General features: G+C 54.1%; 6 non-coding genes across 6 annotated transcripts; 3 read left to right on the top strand and 3 right to left on the bottom strand.

The window, feature by feature from the left end:
- Positions 1–2,182: 2,182 nt before the first annotated feature.
- Positions 2,183–2,255, bottom strand: TRNAK-CUU (transfer RNA lysine (anticodon CUU)). Its single transcript has one exon. It is a non-coding gene; the product is annotated as a tRNA-Lys (tRNA).
- Positions 2,256–5,650: 3,395 nt separating this feature from the next.
- TRNAP-AGG (transfer RNA proline (anticodon AGG)) lies at positions 5,651–5,722 on the top strand. The gene has a single exon. It is a non-coding gene; the product is annotated as a tRNA-Pro (tRNA).
- Positions 5,723–6,215: 493 nt separating this feature from the next.
- Positions 6,216–6,288, bottom strand: TRNAK-CUU (transfer RNA lysine (anticodon CUU)). The gene has a single exon. It is a non-coding gene; the product is annotated as a tRNA-Lys (tRNA).
- Positions 6,289–10,011: 3,723 nt separating this feature from the next.
- Positions 10,012–10,083, bottom strand: TRNAP-AGG (transfer RNA proline (anticodon AGG)). Its single transcript has one exon. It is a non-coding gene; the product is annotated as a tRNA-Pro (tRNA).
- A 3,866-nt stretch (positions 10,084–13,949) lies between these two features.
- Positions 13,950–14,022, top strand: TRNAK-CUU (transfer RNA lysine (anticodon CUU)). The gene has a single exon. It is a non-coding gene; the product is annotated as a tRNA-Lys (tRNA).
- Positions 14,023–17,721: 3,699 nt separating this feature from the next.
- Positions 17,722–17,793, top strand: TRNAP-CGG (transfer RNA proline (anticodon CGG)). Its single transcript has one exon. It is a non-coding gene; the product is annotated as a tRNA-Pro (tRNA).
- The last annotated feature ends 395 nt before the right edge of the window (positions 17,794–18,188 follow it).

The following is an 18,188-nucleotide window of genomic DNA, read 5'->3' as shown; positions in this document are numbered from 1 at the left end:
GAGGAAATTGCCATTCACTGAGGCAATAAGACATGCACAGTTGAGGGGACACAGCAGCATCTTCGAGAAGCTTCGGAGTGACTGTTTTCTGGTCTGGTGCATCCTGGGACATACCCAAAGGAGAAGGTAAGCTCTTGTACTTTGCGTCGTGTTAAAAAGGTAGCCTAGGGGAGTTCCCTGGTGGCCAAGTGGCCTGGGAACATGGGAACATGCTGCAGGTGCGGCTAATAGAAAAAAAAAGAAGGAAGGACTTTTTTTAAAAAAAAATTGAACTGTAGTTGATTTACAATGCTGTGTTAATTTCTGCTGTACAGCAAAGTGATTCGGTTATACATTTTTTTTTTTCTTTGTATGGCTACCTGTGGAACATGGAAGCCCTCTGGCCAGGGTCTGAATCTGAGCTACAGCTGCAGCAGTGCCGGAGCAGGGATCACACCTGTGCCTCCGCAGTGACCCAAGCCGCTATAGTCTGATTCTTAACTCACTGGGCCGCAGGGGAAACTCCTATATATACATCCTTTTAAAGATTATTTCCCATCGTAGTTTATCACAGGATATTGAATAGAGTTCCCTGTGCTCTACAGTAAGACCTTGTTGTTTATGTATCTGTAAGTAATAGTTTGTACCTGCACACCTCAAACTCCCAATCCATCCCTCCCCCACCTCCTCTTCCTCTTGGCAAGTCTGGAAGGAAGCCCAGCACTTGATAGGACCCTGTGAAGGTAAATTTTATGAGTCAGTTTGGCCAGGCTCTGGTGCCCAGATGTTTGGAAAAAACCAGTAGGTGTTGCTGGGAAGTTATTTTCTGGATGTGATGTTTAAGTCAGCAGAGTTGAGTAAAGCAAATTATCTTGCAATAAGGCGGGTGGGCTGCATCTAATCAGTTGAAAGTCTTAAGAGAAAAGATGAAGGTTACCCCCAAGAGAAAGAATTCTGCCTTTGACTGCCTTCTGACTCCCGTCCATGATGAAACTCGGGTTCTTGCTGGAATTCCCAGCCTGCTGACCTGCCCTGCATATTTCACTCTGGGATCCCCACAGTTGTGTGAGCCGGTTCCTAAAATCACTCCAAATCTCTCCCTCACTTTCCCCTCCCTCTCTCTGAGTTCTCCGGAGACACAGAATATAGCAGGACCCTGGTGAATACCCTCTCTATTTTGGATGAGCCATGTGCCCCCATCCAGGCACCTCCCGGCTCCCAAGCCCTGTCCTGCTTCTCCCTCGTTCCCCCCCAGACTCGGATACCCAGATGACCCAACATGGAGCCTCAGCGCCAGCCTCACTAACCCTTCTGGTGGCTCTGCTCCGCCACCCCCAAAGGAACCCATATTCCCTTCACTGCAGAACACCTGAGCTCTCCTTGGACCCTCCCACGATGTCTAGCGTTCTTTCTGCCTTAGAAGGGGGAGAGGGTTTGGGATGGGAGTGGACGGCCAGAGGAGGGGCTCCCTTCCCTGAAGCGTCTCTGACCCAGGACGGAGGAAGACTACAGAGGATGCATAAAGGGACACAAAGTTGGAGGAGGCAAAGATTCTGGGTGGGAGAGCCCCCACTCCAGATGGCACTCCGCATTGGTTCCCCCAGGGCCAGAGTAGCTGGAAATCCATTGCCAAGTCTTCAGTTGCTCTCCTTTAGCCTGTGGAATTGAGACGCAATCTCCTAAGACGTGGGTTCGAGTCCTACTTTGGGTGATAATACTTGGCCTGATGAGCACTCGCCCCGATCCCCGGAAATTCAAGAAATTTCGCCAAAGTCCCTGAAAAGCAATCTCTCAGTGGGGCTTACAACCGCTCTGTGTGCTGAACTTGAAACTTTCGTGTAAATTTCAAGTTTGGCCACACTTGCCGCAAGCTCATGAATCCGAGCTACAGCTGAGACCTACATCACAGCTGTGGCAATACTGGATCCTTTGCTCCCTGACCCGGACGGGGAGGAACCCGAGCCTCCGCAGTGACCAGTGCCGCTGCACTCGGGTTCTTAACCCACTGCTCCGCAGCGGGAACGGCCAACTCCTCACTTTTAAGTTCCAAAATGGTAATGAGACAAAAGCGAGTCGCTCTGATGAGGGTGAGCCTGCATGTTGTTCTCCTAGTACCAGGAATAGTTTATACGAACCAACACGGTCTTTGGAGGATCACTTCTGCAGAGTCGTGAAGCCACAACTTTTGTTAGATAAAAGTTAACGCCCAACGTGGGGATCGAACCCACGACCCTGAGATTAAGAGTCTCATGCTCTACCGACTGAGCTAGCCGGGCGGTTAGGAAGTGTACTTCCGTACAAATTAGTTGGAGGTCTTCAGAACTTGACTGTCCTTAAGCTAGTAGGCGTTCTCTCTGGATCCTGAGCGCACTGCATCGCGTGCACTGGAGCTGAATCCACGGGTCCTTTTGACTGGGAAGAGGGTTGCTCCAGGCCCCTGTCTGGCGGTGGGTCTGTGTGGCCCCCCAGTTCGAGGGAGCTGGAAAGTTGGGGGCCAGGGCACAGCGGCGGTGTCACTAGAGAGTAATTGAGGAACGCGGTGTGATCCTCGCTTCGGGAGTGGGAGTTGTCCAATCACAGGCCATTTCTCATTATCAATACGCTCTCAGCCCTTCGGAGGGCGAATGGTCTAAAGCAAATTAGGAAGACTCCGTGGCCGGCCGCGGAGACAAGACAGGGAGACGGTCCTCACCAGGTGGATGCCTGATCTTTTGCAAGCGCAAGAGAGAAGAAAAGTTTGGAGCAGCTGCCATTTGGCAAGATGTGAGCGCCAACCCCAGTCTGGACCCCTGCAACAGGGTTCCAGAAGTGTGAGGATCTTCTGAGGCCGAGCTCAGGCCAAGAGGGACCCCGAGATATTCGAGGCTCACCTAGGGGGCCAGTTGGGACGAGGCGGGGCCTCATTCTCAAGGTCCTGGACTTGCGTCTCACGTTGGGTGAAATTTCTAGCTTGAGGTCCAGCGTAAGAGACCTCCACGCTCACCTGGGCCACATGGACTCCCTCCTCCTCCTCGTCACCTGTCCCTTTCTCTAGCTGCTTGGGGCTGGGTGGCCCTACTGGTCTGGGGGAGTCTGGCTCTACGACCCTGCGGACCGGGTGCGCCGGAGCCCCCTCTTCCGGAGGGGGCGGCGGCGCTGCACCTGCGCGTCTCCTTCTGCAGTGGAAACCGACACCTTCCCCGCCACCCCGCGCACCTCCCGGCGGGACAGGCAGCTCGGACTCTGCCGGGACGGGAGGGCCAGTTGCAGTCTCAAGGCCTTCAAAGGCCAACATCAGCACCTTTTTTTTCCCGTTGGTCTCGGGGTATGATTCTCGCTTTGGGTGCGAGAGGTCCCGGGTTCAAATCGCGGACGAGCCCAGCTTTTTCAGACACCCCCGTATTTCCGGGTTGAGGGCGTCAGAGCTCCTATTGCGCAATAGGATCACTCACCCTGGGTCGGGAGCTGGAGCGGCGGTCGGGAGGCCTGACTCAGGGGGAAGGAACCCGGAAGGAGGGTGAGCCCGGCGGCGGAACAGGTCTATGGACCAGTCCCTGGGTCTGGAGCCACAATGCGACGCCTGTGTTTTTGCTCATAAATTCAAATCCCGAATAGCCCAGGTTTCAACATCTTTTTTCCTGCTTTTGAAGGGCTTCCACAACCAACCGCAGCTGAGACTGAGCCTTGGGGCAGAGGGCATGGGGTTTCCACAGGCATCCAGAGGCCTGTGCTCCCCACACGGGTGGGAGGACAGGGTTTTCAAAGGCTTTATTATTATTCTCGGAGGCCGTCAGATGTGGCCATTGAAAGATCGCTTGTTACTCAGTTTCCAAGACGAAAGGGCTGAGGGGACGCCCCAGGAAGCTGAAGGCAGGAGAGTGAGCAGAACACAGGGCAACTGACTTTGCTGTGGTTTCACAGAAGGTAAAACAGGTGAGGCGGGGGAAGCAGGTTGAAATGGGCTAGTTCGAATAATTTCAGCAGGTTCTGAGGCATAGATGCTACCCCCAGTTGTCGGTTTCCTAGCCTTGGGGTGATTCTGGCAGGTGGACTGTGGCCCAGAGTGTGAGAGCCTGAAAAGACAGGTGGCTGTGGGCTCTGGGATGGGGGCTGGGGACTGGTTGGTTTGCACTGGAAGTGCCTGCTGGCAGAGGAATTGCTTAGTATTTCTAAGAACCGGCCAGCCCTGGGGGCCCAGGGGGCATTCCCTCCAGAATCACTAAAGCTCTGGACATCAAAGCTTCAGAATACAGAAAATAAAAGGCATGCTTGATAGAGGCAGAGACCCAGGCTTTGGTTGAAATTCCGGGGGCCCCAATGTGCAAAGAGCTGCCTGACCCCCCATCGCAGAGGAGTGACTGGAGCAGGGGCTTGTGGCAGAGAGGTTCTGCCAGGCCAGCTGCCACAGGGCCAGAGCTTCAGCACATGCAGAGGGAACATGGGGCTGGTGGGCCTCTTCTCTGACCTAAATGCCCAGGTTTCTTCCGTTAAGCCCAGGATGGTGCCTGCTGGGTGCCCCTTTCATGCCTTCTGATCTCAAGTCCCAGATCAAGGAGATTCCCTGCCCAGAACCCGGGAGCCCACTGGGATACCCAGGGAGGCCTCTCCAGCCTCAAGCCCTGCTAGAAGTCAGCCAGCAGAACCAGGCTCTCTGGCCAACACTTTCTTCTACAGCCAGAACCTTTTAAGACTCCTGAGCCTCCACCAGCAGGCTGGTTCCTCTGCAAACTCCTCTTCTGCGTCGGTGGTATGCCTTCGTCAGGCCTGCTTTAACCCACTCCCTACTCTGGCACTGGGGGTCTGCCCCCTCTATACCAAGCTAGGGCCCTGCTCTCATTTGCCCAGTGAATGGGTGGTCAGGACAGTGAAGTGGGAACTGCAGAGGAAGGGAGGTCTTAACCTCATTTTGGCTTCAAAACCCAGAGGAGCCCCATTTGCTTTTCTTGATCTTTTTCGGGCAGGGTGGGCATCCTTGGCAGAGCTGGTGTGGCATCTGGGCCATGAGGCCGGCCCAGGGGTAGGTGGACCCAGATCCGATCTGGACACAAATGGGATCGGGTCTAGGTGTGCTCAGTGGACAGGGAGGCCCCTGTGACCCAGGTCTTGGGCAGTGGCAAGAGAGGAGTCTCCCCGAGAGTTTCCTCAACGTCCTCTCTCGTCCTTTTGCTTCCTGCTTAAACTCCCGCCGCCGCCAGGGCCCCTTCTCGGCTGCAGTCTGTGCTTGACGCTAGCCTGGGACTCAGGAAAGCTGCTTCCTGGGCTGGACGGGGTGTGAGACCCGGGACCGCGCCTTGCGTCTTTCCTCCTGGTGGTCCCAGGAGGCATCCGCGAGCCTTAGTCGCCGCCGTCGGAGTCCAAACCCTGCTCCCAGCTTCACTCTGCAGCCCAGCCCTTAGTCATCAGACCCGAGGGGACCCGAGGACGCTCTGCTGAGCTGATGCCTCAGTTTTCCCCCCCGGCAGAGAGCAGGGCGACGGATCAGGACTTGGCAACTTGGACTCTCGGCGTCTGAAAACGCGGAACCTTTCCCGTGCCGCTCCTGCCCGAGGAATCAAATCCGTTCCCAACGCTCACGGGGAAAGCGAACAAAAATTCATGGACAAGAAAACCGGGACAGTCCAAAGAGGACAGAGCCAGCTTAAACGCCACTGGACAGCAAAGGACACCCCCCTCCCGCCATCAAGCAGGAGGTGGCTCGTTGGTCTAGGGGTATGATTCTCGCTTAGGGTGCGAGAGGTCCCGGGTTCAAATCCCGGACGAGCCCAACTTTTAAAGAGAGGCTGGCTGGGATAGGGCAGGGGACACACAGCCGTTGCATTCATCACATGCCCAGTCGGGTTGTCACCCTTTCCCTTCCAGTGGTCTAGGCCCCTCTGACCTGCGGGGCCACCCCTGCTTGGGACTGGTCGTCACTCCCAAAGGGACTTGCCACTGTGAAAGTTGAATTTTTACTGAATGCTGTCTTGCGGCTGCGGAGATGAGTAGCTGCTCGCTCCATAGACTAATAACCCAAAGGAAAAACTGCGTACTTTTTCCAGGTTCGAATCTCTGATGGACCCCTTTCTAAGGTTGCTTTCATTAAAAGAAGATGAAGTAAGAATGAGCTCGCGACCCCCTGTCAGGAGAGTGTCCACATGCGAAGTGACGGTGGCTGGACCCGTCTGTAGGACAAGGCCTTTGATGCTTTTCAGGGATTGGACCAAAACCAAGGGCATGGAAATGCTCAGGGATCTTTGCGGTTTCCAAGTTTAAAAGGACACCCAGTGTGGGACTCGAACCCACGACCCTGCGATTAAGAGTCTCATGCTCTACCAACTGAGCTAGCCGGGTGACAGTGAATAGTCTCTTGTCGTCAAGTTTGGAAACCTGACCGGCTGTGGATAATCGCAAATGACCCGGATGGGCAGGTCCTGGGGCATTAGGGTTGTGGAGTCCCCTCAAAGCATCCACTCCTCGGGCCAGGCGCTGCGTGGGGTACTGCGGGACCGGGCTGGGTGCGGGGGGAGGGTGGGGGGGAGACAGGCGAGACGCTACACTGACGGACAGAGTGACAAAGTGTGGCTCAGCGGCCACAGGGAGCCAGGCGGTGGCATTAACAGAACTCAGGGCAGACCCAACCCCCAGCTGACCCCGCGACGCGCAGACACACAGCCCGAAATGGGGTGACGACAAGAAGCCCACCCCTGCCTGCGAGCAAACAAACCTATGAACTTAAAATAATTGTTACACTTACTGGTCTCCACTTGTGTGCATAACTGCACCTGTGCCTTCTTTGAATCATCAAAAATAGATGTATTTTTCTTTAAAAATTTGTTTTTGGACGTTCCCGTGCGGCGCAGCAGGATAAGGATCCCGAGTTGCCACAACCGTGGCTCAGGTTGCAAGTGTGGCTGGATTCTTCCCCTGGTCAGGAACTTCCACATGCCACGGGTTCAGCCAAAATAATACAAATACAAATACAAATTTATTTGGGCCAACCCTTCTTGATCTGCCCCTTGGACGATCTATCTTTTTTTAATTAAAAAAATTAAAGTATACAATGTCAATTTCTGCTGTATAGCAAATTGACCCAGTTTACATATATATATATATATATCATATATGTATTCATATATATACATTTATATATATATATATATATACACACACACACACATTCTTTTTCTCATATTATCTTCCATCGTGTTCTATCAGAGCTAACTGGATATGGTTCCCTGCGCTATACAGCAGGGCTTTATTGCTTATCCATTCTAAATGTCATAGTTTACACCCACTAACTCCAAGCTTTCTTTGGATGATGTTGAGCTGCTGGAACCAGCGCCCTAGGAGTCGATTGCTGGAGGAGGGTACAGACCTCGTGGCACCCACCTCAACACCTGCCTCATGCCTCTGCTTCGGGATCCATTCTCCTGGGACTCAGGGTCCAGATCAAAGACATCCCTGGAAGGAGCAGGCTGATCTTGCACCCAGGAGAGAGACTCCAGCAGGTTGAGGCCCCGGCCACAACGTCCTTCCAGCCGAGCTCTCCAGAGCAGAAAGAGACTCCAGATACACAACTGACTGGGAGGGGGTCACCTCGGGGTTGTCCACTCCTTCCCGACCCCAAAGTCTGAAGACAGGGAGCCTTGGAGAATCTGCTCAGGATCCGCTGAGACTTCCGCCTCCACCAACTGTGACGTGCAGACCTGTCCTTCATCCCAAATCCAGCCAACCAAGTGCAGAGGGGAGGTTAGGAGGCAGCAGGAACCTGTACACAGTGGGCTTAAGAAGACGGAATCATCCTTAATGTTGTTGGGTGTGCGCATGGCGTTGTTTTAAAACAAAGGACTTTATTTGTAGAGATGTTTGCAAAAAAGAAAAAGGCGAAAAGCTTTTATGGGTGAAGTGATGCTATATAGGCTTTAAAATATATCAGAAAAAAAGGTAGTGGGGAGCTAGGTTTCCAAATACACGGGGATGGAGAAGGCTATGGTGTGTGGGGGCAGGGGGGTATGTATTTATGCTCAATTTTCTTTTTTTAATAAAAAAGGCTAAAAACAAGGGGTTTTGGGGGGTAAAACCTTTATTCTTTGATCAAAGAATGGAGAAGCGCAAGTACACCCTCTCCTAAAGTTTATTTTTTTAAAAATACGCCAGAAATTTTCAGCGACTATTTCTTCTAATACTATTTAGCCCCATCTTTCTCCTCTCTTGGGTCTTCAGTGAGTCCAATATTGTATATTTTGTTAAAGTTCCACACATCCCTGAGGCTTTATTTTATTTTATTTGTTTTTAGTCTATTTTCTGTGTTTTTCAGATCGGGTAACTTGTTTTATTTTCAAGCTCAATGATTCTTTCTTCTGTCTTGTTCACTCTGCTGTTGCCCATCAATTAAGAATTTTATTCCAGTTATTGCATTTTTCGGTTCTAAGTTTTCCATTTGGCTATTCTATCTTCTCTTTGTTTGAGACTTCCAATTTTTCTGAAGGTTGCTGGCTTTTTACTGGGGGTGCAATGAAGCGAGAAATACAATTACTTATACAGGGTCTCAATAAAGGAATCAAGATCACCATGCTGACTATGGTGAGCAAATTTCCTCCAGGAAGAAGAGGGCAGCCAGCTCCCGAGGGCAGCGCCAAAAGCTGGAGCTGGATCGGAATCTTACGAATCTGCTGCCAGAGGTCTCGCAGGGAATCGGACACACTCTTGTGAGCGCTGGTGTATTGGATCGGATCCCGGTCGAGCCCCCAAAAGATGATGCCAGAAAGATGTTACCAGAACCCAGGTTCTTCAATGAGCCCAAGAATGAACTTCGAGAACGCAAACGCAGCAAGAAAGCAAAGTCTTTTTTTTTTTTGTCTTTTTTTTGTCGTTGTTGTTGTTGCTATTTCTTGGGCCGCTCCTGCGGCATATGGAGGTTCCCAGGCTAGGGGTTGAATCGGAGCTGTAGCCACCGGCCTAAGCCAGAGCCACAGCAAAGCGGGATCCGAGCCGCGTCTGCAACCCACACCACAGCTCACGGCAACGCCGGATCCTTAACCCACTGAGCAAGGGCAGGGACCGAACCCGCAACCTCATGGTTCCTAGTTGGATTCGTTAACCACTACGCACGACGGGAACTCCGCAAAGTCTTTATTACAGGAAAAAAAAGAGCTTTCCGGACAGGCTGAGAGGGGGAAGAAGAGTCCCCTTAGACTTTCAGTTTTTAAATTCGTTACAATCGGTTGCTCCTCGAAGCATTTTGACAACGGCTGCGTCACCGCATTTACCCTCCTTGGCAGGTAGTTGCAACACCTGAGTTGGCATTGCCATTTCTCCTTCAGGTTGAAATTTTCCTGGTTCTTAGTTTAACCAATGATTTTCCATCGCGTCTTGGGCATGTTTGGTATGATGAGACTCTGGATCTCATTGAAATATAATTTAGCAGCCTCTCTGACAAGGCGCCCTTCTGGTGGAGAAAGAGGGGGCCGCCCTGTGGCTCTCTGGTGGGTAGTTCACACAGGGTGGGACCCCCTCACTGCTGGGCTGGAGTGGGAGTTCATGCTCTCCTCTAGGCTCCGCTGATACCCCCTGGCTCGGGGGAGAAGAGGCGACTCTTACTGCCCCCCACGTGGACAAAGAGAAGGCTGGGGTAACTCGATGTCCATCCTTAGAGGCTGGAGGGAGTAACGCGGAGCGTTGGGAGGCTGCTGCCAGGTGCTGGGCCACCCACCGAGGAGGTTCTGACATGCTGTTCACATCTCAGGAAGGGAAGGGGAAGCTGAGGAGACACTGCGGCTGAAGTCGAGGTCCCTTTCGGGCAGTGCACGCTCAGGGCGGTCCTACCCAGCCGCCCTACCACCTCTCCGTCTGCCCCGTGGGAAGGGCGGTCCTGGGAGGCTCCCAGATCCCGCGCTGGTCGTTAATGAAAGAAGTAGCATCGCTACAGCACAGTTGTGGGGGGGGGGGGTGTCTTCCCGCACGACCCCTAGCGGCCGGGAGGGGAAACTGTCCTGGGAGAGTAGAGCCGCAGAGGCGTGGATGGAAGGCGAGGTGTCCTGACACTAGGCTCTCGGGAGCAAAATAAAGTGGACAGGGCTCGTCCGGGATTTGAACCCGGGACCTCTCGCACCCTAAGCGAGAATCATACCCCTAGACCAACGAGCCAACCCCGTGCAAGTTCTGGATCTACCCATGGCTGGTTCTCTTCACACCGTTTCCCTGTCCTGCCAAAGGTTCCCCATTTTGGGCGGCCCAGCAAGGCGCTCGGGTATGTTCTGCTCTCAGCCCTGGAGAAGAGGAGAGCTCAGCGTCGCCGCCCCGGTGGGCACCAGGTTCCGGAAGCTGATGCTCTGCGGACCTCGCACCCCGTTCTGCCTCCTGCAGTCCTAGGCTCGACTGGCGTCTCCACGACCCAGAACACGGCGGGCCCTTTCCCGTCTCTATTGCCCAAGGCTCGGGCAGAGCTGGGGCCGCGGTTTCTGGATTCCTCCATCTCCACGAGCCCACACGCGATGCAGCTGTCACTCTGTTCCGCCTGGAAGCGAATCTGGATCCAGAGAAATGTGGGTCTCGTGAGGCTTAGGGTCCTGGTGCCCCGATCACCCCAGAGGGCCGACTCATGTGGCCTGGGCCCTTCCCGGGGCCCTCCCTCGGGAGCCTCTATACCTGAGCTGGTGTCCTTGTCCCCAGCCCCCACCTCTTCCAGCCTGGAGGGCTCTGATCTCTCCGGAGCTCTTTACATCTCAGCCCATCCCTTAAAGTGTTCCGAAGAATTCTTGTCTAAATTCCACTGGGTCTTCTCACGCCTGAGATAACACCCTCTCATGTCTCTCTTGCCCCTGCTACCTCGGTGACCTTCCTCACCTCCGTAGACTCTGGCTCCACTCCCCATTCAGCCCACAAACTCTCTGCCCTGGGTACTTAGCCAGGCCCTGTGCTGAGAACTCTTCAGGGGCCAGATCCGTGGGGACCAGCCTCACCGGGAGAGGTGGTGGGCTCTGACCCTGGAGAGGCACAGACCTGGAAGGCAGGGCTCACTGGTGGGGCGGGTTGTTCAGGTCCTTCATGGGGCAGAGCAAAGATGAGGAGATGAGGGAGAGGGAGGACTGGTGTTCACAGAGGTGGAGGGGTGGCCAGAGGGGCCGCCTGTGGAAGGAGGGGAAACGCACAGCCTTGGTGGGGAAGGCCTGGTGACCTAATGAGGGCTCGCTGGCCTTTTAAGTCAGGAATTATGGGCCCTGGCCTGGAGCAAGGATTGTGTTTTGGGTCTTGGAAGTTTCCATTGGCAGGGCTGGGGCACATGGAACTTCAGCTTTGGGCATCAGCAGGTCTTAGGTCCTCCTACAGAGTTCCAAGGCCGGGGCGTGGGTGGGGGGTTCTGGTTACTTTGCTAAGGCTTGGGCTGTCATCCTTGATATTGTGGGGGGACTGGCAGGGTGTCCCTGGCCTGTCCCAGGCTTTCCATTCAGTGTAGCCCTTCTGGCTTTTCAGCAGTGGTAGCAGGCTGATTCTCTGGGTCATTTTAAATAAGGAGCCATCAACAGGCAGGGATCAGAAATAAGTCAGGATTTGGGTTTATACAAGCAGAGGGAGGGTAGACTCTTCTGAGCCATACTTGGACCCTGGAGAGAGGCTGTTTGGCCTCCATCCCCAGCCCCCAGGGACCACCCTGAGAAACCCTGACCCGTGGCTGTAGTTAGTAGCCCCACACCAAAAATTCAACGTTAACAGCCAGATTAAAGATTTCCTGTCTGCTGACAGCTGACTGAGAATGGGGGGGATGGTGCTGGCTTTGGAGGCCCAGAGTCCCGGGCAGGGACCGAGCCTGGAGGCCTGGATGCCCAGAGGACCGGCTCAGGGGCGGCCATGCCTGCTCTGTCTCTCCAGAGGTTGACCACACCTTGGCCCTTCTTCTTCCTCTTCCTCCTCCTCTTCCTCTTCTTGCTTTCTTTCCTTCCTCCTCCTTCCTTCCTTCCTTCCCAGTGCCTGCCTTTTAGGCTCTGAACAGCAGGGTATCAAACATCACTGTGAGAGTTGGCTACATCTGCTTGGCTATCTCAGTTGGTAGAGCATGAAACTCTTAATCTCAGGGTTGTGGGTTCGAGCCTCCACGTTGGGTGTGCAGTTTTGAACGGTAAAATCAACCCATCCGAGAGACTTTTAGAGGTCTTAGATGCTGCCTGCTGTCGTCTCAAGCCGTTTCTGGGGACTTCGATCTCCGCTTGGAGTGAAGCCGTTCGGATATTTGCACCCGCTGCCGCCACCGTGCGTGTTGAGGTGAGGGTAGACTGGTCCCGGTCGGCGACGCTGAGGCCGGGCTTCTTCCCGTGCTCGTGCTCGTGCTCGAGCAAGGACGTGTCAGAATTCTGCCTCCCCCAGAAGGCAATGGCCTCTTATTTGGGGGTGGGGGAGAAGGGAAACGGACCCGAGGTGCTCCCCCTCCCAATTTAGGGGAGGGGGAGGACCAGATTTTCTGCCTTGTTGGTGGGAACCGAGGTTTCTTTTGGAGTGGCCGTCCCTGGACCCTTGGAACTCCGGGTCTCAGGACTGTGGCTGGTACTTGGTCCACATTTCTCCCTTGGAGGCACCCTTAGTCATTTTTCCTGCTCTTCTTCGGGTAAATGAAAAAAGAGCTCATGAGTTTCCTGGTGGCCTAGCGATTAGAAACTTGGTGTTGTCCCTATTGTGGCTCAGGATTGCTCGCCCTTCCCTGCGGGGAGAAGACAGGCCTAAAACACGGACGGGTTTCTGAAATGCCAGCTCCTGGTCATGTTAGAGGACCATTCAATCCCTGTGCAGTAGGCTCTTCTGGGACTTGAACCTGGAACCTCTAGCATCCAAGACGGAGACTCATTTCCTTAGACCAACGAGCCAACCTACTGCTGGTGTCTGTCCACTTTGTCCCCTCTTCCATGCTCAGCTGGGGTGGTGTCCCAGATGCCCCCAAGGAAGGGGGATTTCTGGCCAAAGGATTTGGCTCACCCACCAGAGAGGAATGGGGTTCGACATTGTGGGTCTCAGAGTCCCCGGGGTCGCTTCCCCGCAGCACCTCTGCCGCCAGGACCTCCCTCTGGCCCGGGCGAAGGTGGCTGGTGAAGCTCCTGAACCGCGGTGGGGTTTCCTGTGGGTCTCAAACCCGAAACCAAGGCGTTCCTGCGCTCCCAGCCAGCCAGCCCCGCCACTGAGCTTGGGTCAAAGTCAAGTCTCATCCTACAGGAAGGGGGACTGGGGTCCGAGGCAGACCCAGGGGCTCCTGGGCTCGGCTCCCAAAGCCCTTGTGTGGCTTTGGGTCTCTGGCAGTTCCCTTCCTTGTTCCAGAAACCGGCTGGGAAGGAAAGAGGTGGCCCTGGTTCTACACTGCATCACACCCGCTGGGTACCGGCTTCCCCCTCCAGCCGTGCAGCGGGTCCCCTGGGTCTTCTCCATTCGGGGCCACGCTGCCCGCCCTAAAGCAGGGTGTGGGCTGGAGTAAGGTGGAGTAGAGAGTGTTTAAGGCGGGCCGGGCGGCAGAGGGAACCAGGATTTGGATCCAGGAGCTCTCGTAGGCCCTGGGGACTCATTCAGAAAAGGACGCCTGCAGAAAAGGACGCCTTGTGCCACCTCTCTTTAGTGACTTTGAGCCCCGAGACCTTGTCCTCTCATTGGCAAGAGGCTCCCAAACTTCCCGTCCACGGAGGGAGGGATGCTTTGGGGAAGCTTCGGGTCTGATCCCAGAGCCGAGCGCCAAGAAGGTGGTTTGGCGCTGCCGCCTCCCGCAGGGTGTGCGAGATTCTGGGAGCCGTGCGTGGGCTTCGGGGACTCGGCGCCCCCCCGGGCGCTGACCGAGTAGGGCTCCCGGGGTTCTGTTGGTCTGAGTCATCGTCAGCCCCGCCACCTGCCCAGGTCCCGAAACTTTGAGCAAGGCCGCCCCGTCCCCCTCGTAGCTTTCGAACTTGAGGCTCCAGGACAATTTTACCGTGAACAGAGTTGGTCGCCAAGGTCCTCCTGTTTTAGAGGTTGTTCCCTCAAAAAAGAGGAGCTACGCAATTATCGCCCGGCTAGCTCAGTCGGTAGAGCATGGGACTCTTAATCCCAGGGTCGTGGGTTCGAGCCCCACGTTGGGCGAAGCAGAGCTTTTTGCCCAAAAGTGTTAAATCAGACCAAATACAGGACACGGCCCCAGGGCCCAAATTCCACCCCTCCCAGGTCCAGGGTTAGGGACACCCTGGGAGCTCCGCAGACGCGTTGAAGAGGGTGAGGGTGCAAAGACGCAGTCCTGGGCCTGGGCCTCAATTGCCACTTGCATTTTGGGATTTTGGGAGTTTCCTACTGTCCAAGGAGGCCCGGGCCGGAAGAGTGGAGCTCTGGGGAATCCTGCCACTGAGTAATGTCACAGCGCCCTGAGATGCCCTCTCCACTCCCATCACGAGTGTTTAACTTCTTGAGGAAACGAGGGCTGCCCAGTTTGGGGCCCCCCAGGGTGAAAATGGTCCTTGAATGCAATTCCTTGGGCCCTCACCGGGGGCGTGCAGAGGTGAATGCAATAGTGACCTCCCCTGCCTCCTTATCTTGGGCTTCTGAGGTCATTTGAGACCCAAGGGCTTCCGTGCCGCCCTTCCCCCAATCCCCTCACAGGAGCAGGGAATTTGATCCCATGACGATTACCTTGATTGACCGTCTTAGACTGAGGAGAGCCTGCCAGCAGGACCTTCCTCTCAGCACAGTCCTTCCCCACTGGGACCCAGGACAAGTCTCTGGTTTTTCCCAAGCCACCAGGTGGCAGGAAGGTGGTAGCGGGGTGGGGAGGAGCAAAGGCTAAGAGGGCGTGGCAGGTTCACGCGCCCTCCTGCTCGGCGTCCACGGGGACAGGGACCAGGAATTTTTGAACCCAAGAGGCTCTATCTGCTCATCCCTGGACTGAGAGAAGGAGCCTGACCCCTTTCCTCTGGCACAAGTTGCAGAACTTAATGCGCAGCCCCAGGACACCCAGTCCCAGGGTGACAGGTGTTCAAGGTGGCTGGGAAACTTCAGAGAAGGGAGAAGGGCTAGTTCAGCTGAGCCTGTGCATCAATGTGGAGAGAAGAGCTCCGACCTGCCCCCCTGTCACCGGCTCATTCGGAGGACAGAGCCCTAAGTCCTTGACGCTCTGCCCTTGAAAGAAAGATCGGGGCTCTAAAGCCAAAGCAGGGCTCAGAGATTACCTCCTCATGGACTGAGTCTGGCCCTTGCCGCGGGTCCCCGGCTGCGGAGAGCCCAGCTGTTTCCATGTCCATGAGTGCAGCCACCCAGATGGCACCCCTTGTCCCTCCAAGATGCCTGATGGAGCCATAACCAGCCAAGGTATGTCCTTGGAGCAAGATTCAAAGCTACCTCTCAGGGCTTTAGGGTGGCTTGGGTACACTTCCAGGACTGGCAAAGCTGCTGGTGCTGAGATCAGAGGCTGGAACTGTTGACTACAGGTCCTGCACCAGGTCCACGTCCTCATGAAAAGGCTCTGGTCAGGATGTATCCTCCACCTGGACGATGGTGGCTCCTTTCAATCACGACCTTGTGTCATAGGAGTACATGAAGTACGGAACTGAGGGTCATTTGTGTTCCTGTCCTCCTGAGGGTTTCAGAGCCAGAGCTGAGCTGGGGACTGGTGTCTTCTGTCTTTAATTAGTCAGCCTGGCCATTTCTCAAAGAGAAAAAGGGCCATCACGGCCTTTGTGTGAGTGTCTTTGGAGGAGTTCCCTTGTGGCTTAGCAGGTTAAGGACCCATTGTCACTGCAGCAGCTCAGGTTGTTGCTGTGGCACGGGTTGGATCCCTGGCTCAGGAACTTCCACATGCTGCATGTGGGTGCAGCCAAAAATAAATAAATAAATAAATAAATAATAAATAAATAAATAAATGCACTCATGGACATGGAAACAGCTGGGCTCTCCGCAGCCTGGGACCCGTTTCCCATTGTGGTACAGTAGAAATGAATCTGACCAGCACCCATGAGGATGCCGGTTCGATCCCTGGCCTTGCTCAGTGGGTCAAGGATCCTGAGTTGCTGTGGCTGTGGTGTAGGCCAGCAGCTGCAGCTCCAATTCCACTCCTGGTCTGGGAACTTCCATATGCCACACCTGGGGCCCTAAAAACAAAATAAAGAAACAAACAAAATAAACAAGCAAAATAAAGGGTGTTCCCGTCATGGCACATGGTTAGTGAATCTGACTAGGAACCATGAGGTTGTGGGTTCAATCCCTGGCCTTGTTCAGTGGGTTGGGGACCCGGCATTGCTGTGATCCTGCGTTGAATGGCTTGGATCCTGCGTGGCTGTGGCATAGGCCAGCAGCTGTAGCTCCGATTAGACCCCAGCCTGGGAAACTCCATATGCCACGGGCCTTAGAAAAGACCAAAAAAAAAAAAAAAAATTGGAGGTGCAAAATAAGGGCTGAGCTGGATTTATTCCAGGAATGCAAGGTTGGTTTTACATTTAAGAAAATCTATTTTCTCAAATCATTTCTGTTTCTAGAGTTGCCGTGAGCTGTGGTGTAGGTCACAGACGTGGCTCGGATCCCACGTGGCTGTGGCTCTGGTGTAGGCCGGAGACTACAGCTCCGATTCCACCCCTAGCCTGAGAACCTCCATATGCCATGGGAGTGGCTCTAGAAAAGACCAAACCAAACCAAACCAAACCAAACTTCTGTTTCTATTTTCTTAAAAGTAATTCATCCTATTAGTGGAATAAAAATGAAAAGTCATATGATCTTCACAAATGTTTGGAAAAACACTTGAAGCAGTTTACACCTGTATTAGTCATGGTTTTTATTTTCTGTATTTTATAATTTTTTTTTTGGGCGGTGCCCAAGGCATGCAAAACTTCCCAGACCAGGGGTGGAACCCAAAGCCGTGCCACAGCTGTAACCAGAGCCACAGCAGTGACAATGCCAGATCCTGAACCTGATGAGCCACCAGGGAACTCTCAATGATGGTTTTACCTCTTGAAGGGCCCTGCTGGCTCCAGGGGGAGACGGCCAATTCCAAGGGCCAGCTAATTCCTAGAGCGAGTAAACAATTTGCAAACCAGCCAATTCCCAATCAACACCCTCACCTGTCTCCTTATCTAATTTGCACACACCAGGCCACTATTTTCCCTGCCCCAATCCACCCAGGACCAGATCCTAGATCACAGGGACAGCACCTAGGCCCTAACACCCACTGGATCATTCCAACTGGCCAGTCCTATGCTGTTTACCCATCCTGCCTTACTCTTCCATGGAAACAGCTTGCTTGGAACTGCAGGCACAGCCCTCCCTGCGGCGCTTTTGGAGTCAACAGGGAGCCCTGGACTCCTCTACTGGAGCTTCTTTCTCTGGCACCCAGGCTGGCCACCTTGGGGCCATGTGCATAAAGTGGAACCGTCACCTCCTTCTCCCCCTTCTCCTCCTCTAGAGAATCCAGGGCACAGGCCCCGCCTTAGGGGACCAGGGCCTGCTTGATGTCTCTCCCTCCTGCCTGCTCCGCACTCACTATCCACGCCCCATGGCTGTCACACCCTGAGACTCAGGTTCCCCTGGAGAACAGGTGCTCTTCCTGTAAGGTGCCCTCTGGCTCATCGGAGCCCCTCATCTTCCCTCTCTCCTTCCCCGCATTTCTGCTCTTCACTCCTCTGGGGCAGGAATCCATCCCCCTGGTCCGTGTTTAGTGGACCCCTTTTTCTGTCCCTATTGGCCTGGGTTCCTTGGGTCTCCCGGCTGTGACTCCAGTGCCCTGCCTGCTGTGGAATAAACCTGAGTTGCACGGGGATAGGAACAGTTGTGAAGTAAGTAGTTGAGACCTCTTCTTGTCACAGAGGCTCGTTGGTCTAGGGGTATGATTCTCGCTTCGGGTGCGAGAGGTCCCGGGTTCAAATCCCGGACGAGCCCAGGCTTTCCGTGTTTCCCGATGTTTTAGAAACCGGCCGCTGACACGCCCTGGGGTAGGTAGCACAGGAGAAGCAGTCTGCGTTGGGGTTACCCGGCCTGGGTACCCCAGCAGTGTCCACCTCCGCTTGGCTCTGCAACCCCGGTAGCCCTTTTCTGTTGGGAGATGTGCTGGTATAAATACACGTCGGGGTTTGAGGACTTGGCACAAAAAAGCAAGGCCTATTGGTACGTGTTGAAATGATATTTTCTATATATTGCATTAATTAGAACATATTGCACTTAGTTTACACTTAATTTTACCTGTTTCTTTTTACTTATTTTTTATTTTGAAGTTTTATTGACGTATAGTTAATTTACAAGATCGTGACAATTTCTGCTGTACAACAAAATGACCC

This window comes from Phacochoerus africanus, chromosome 5 (assembly GCF_016906955.1).
Source record: "Phacochoerus africanus isolate WHEZ1 chromosome 5, ROS_Pafr_v1, whole genome shotgun sequence".
NCBI lineage: Eukaryota > Metazoa > Chordata > Mammalia > Artiodactyla > Suidae > Phacochoerus > Phacochoerus africanus.
Note: the sequence above shows the minus strand (reverse complement) of the source record. Positions and strands in the feature narration are given on the sequence as shown.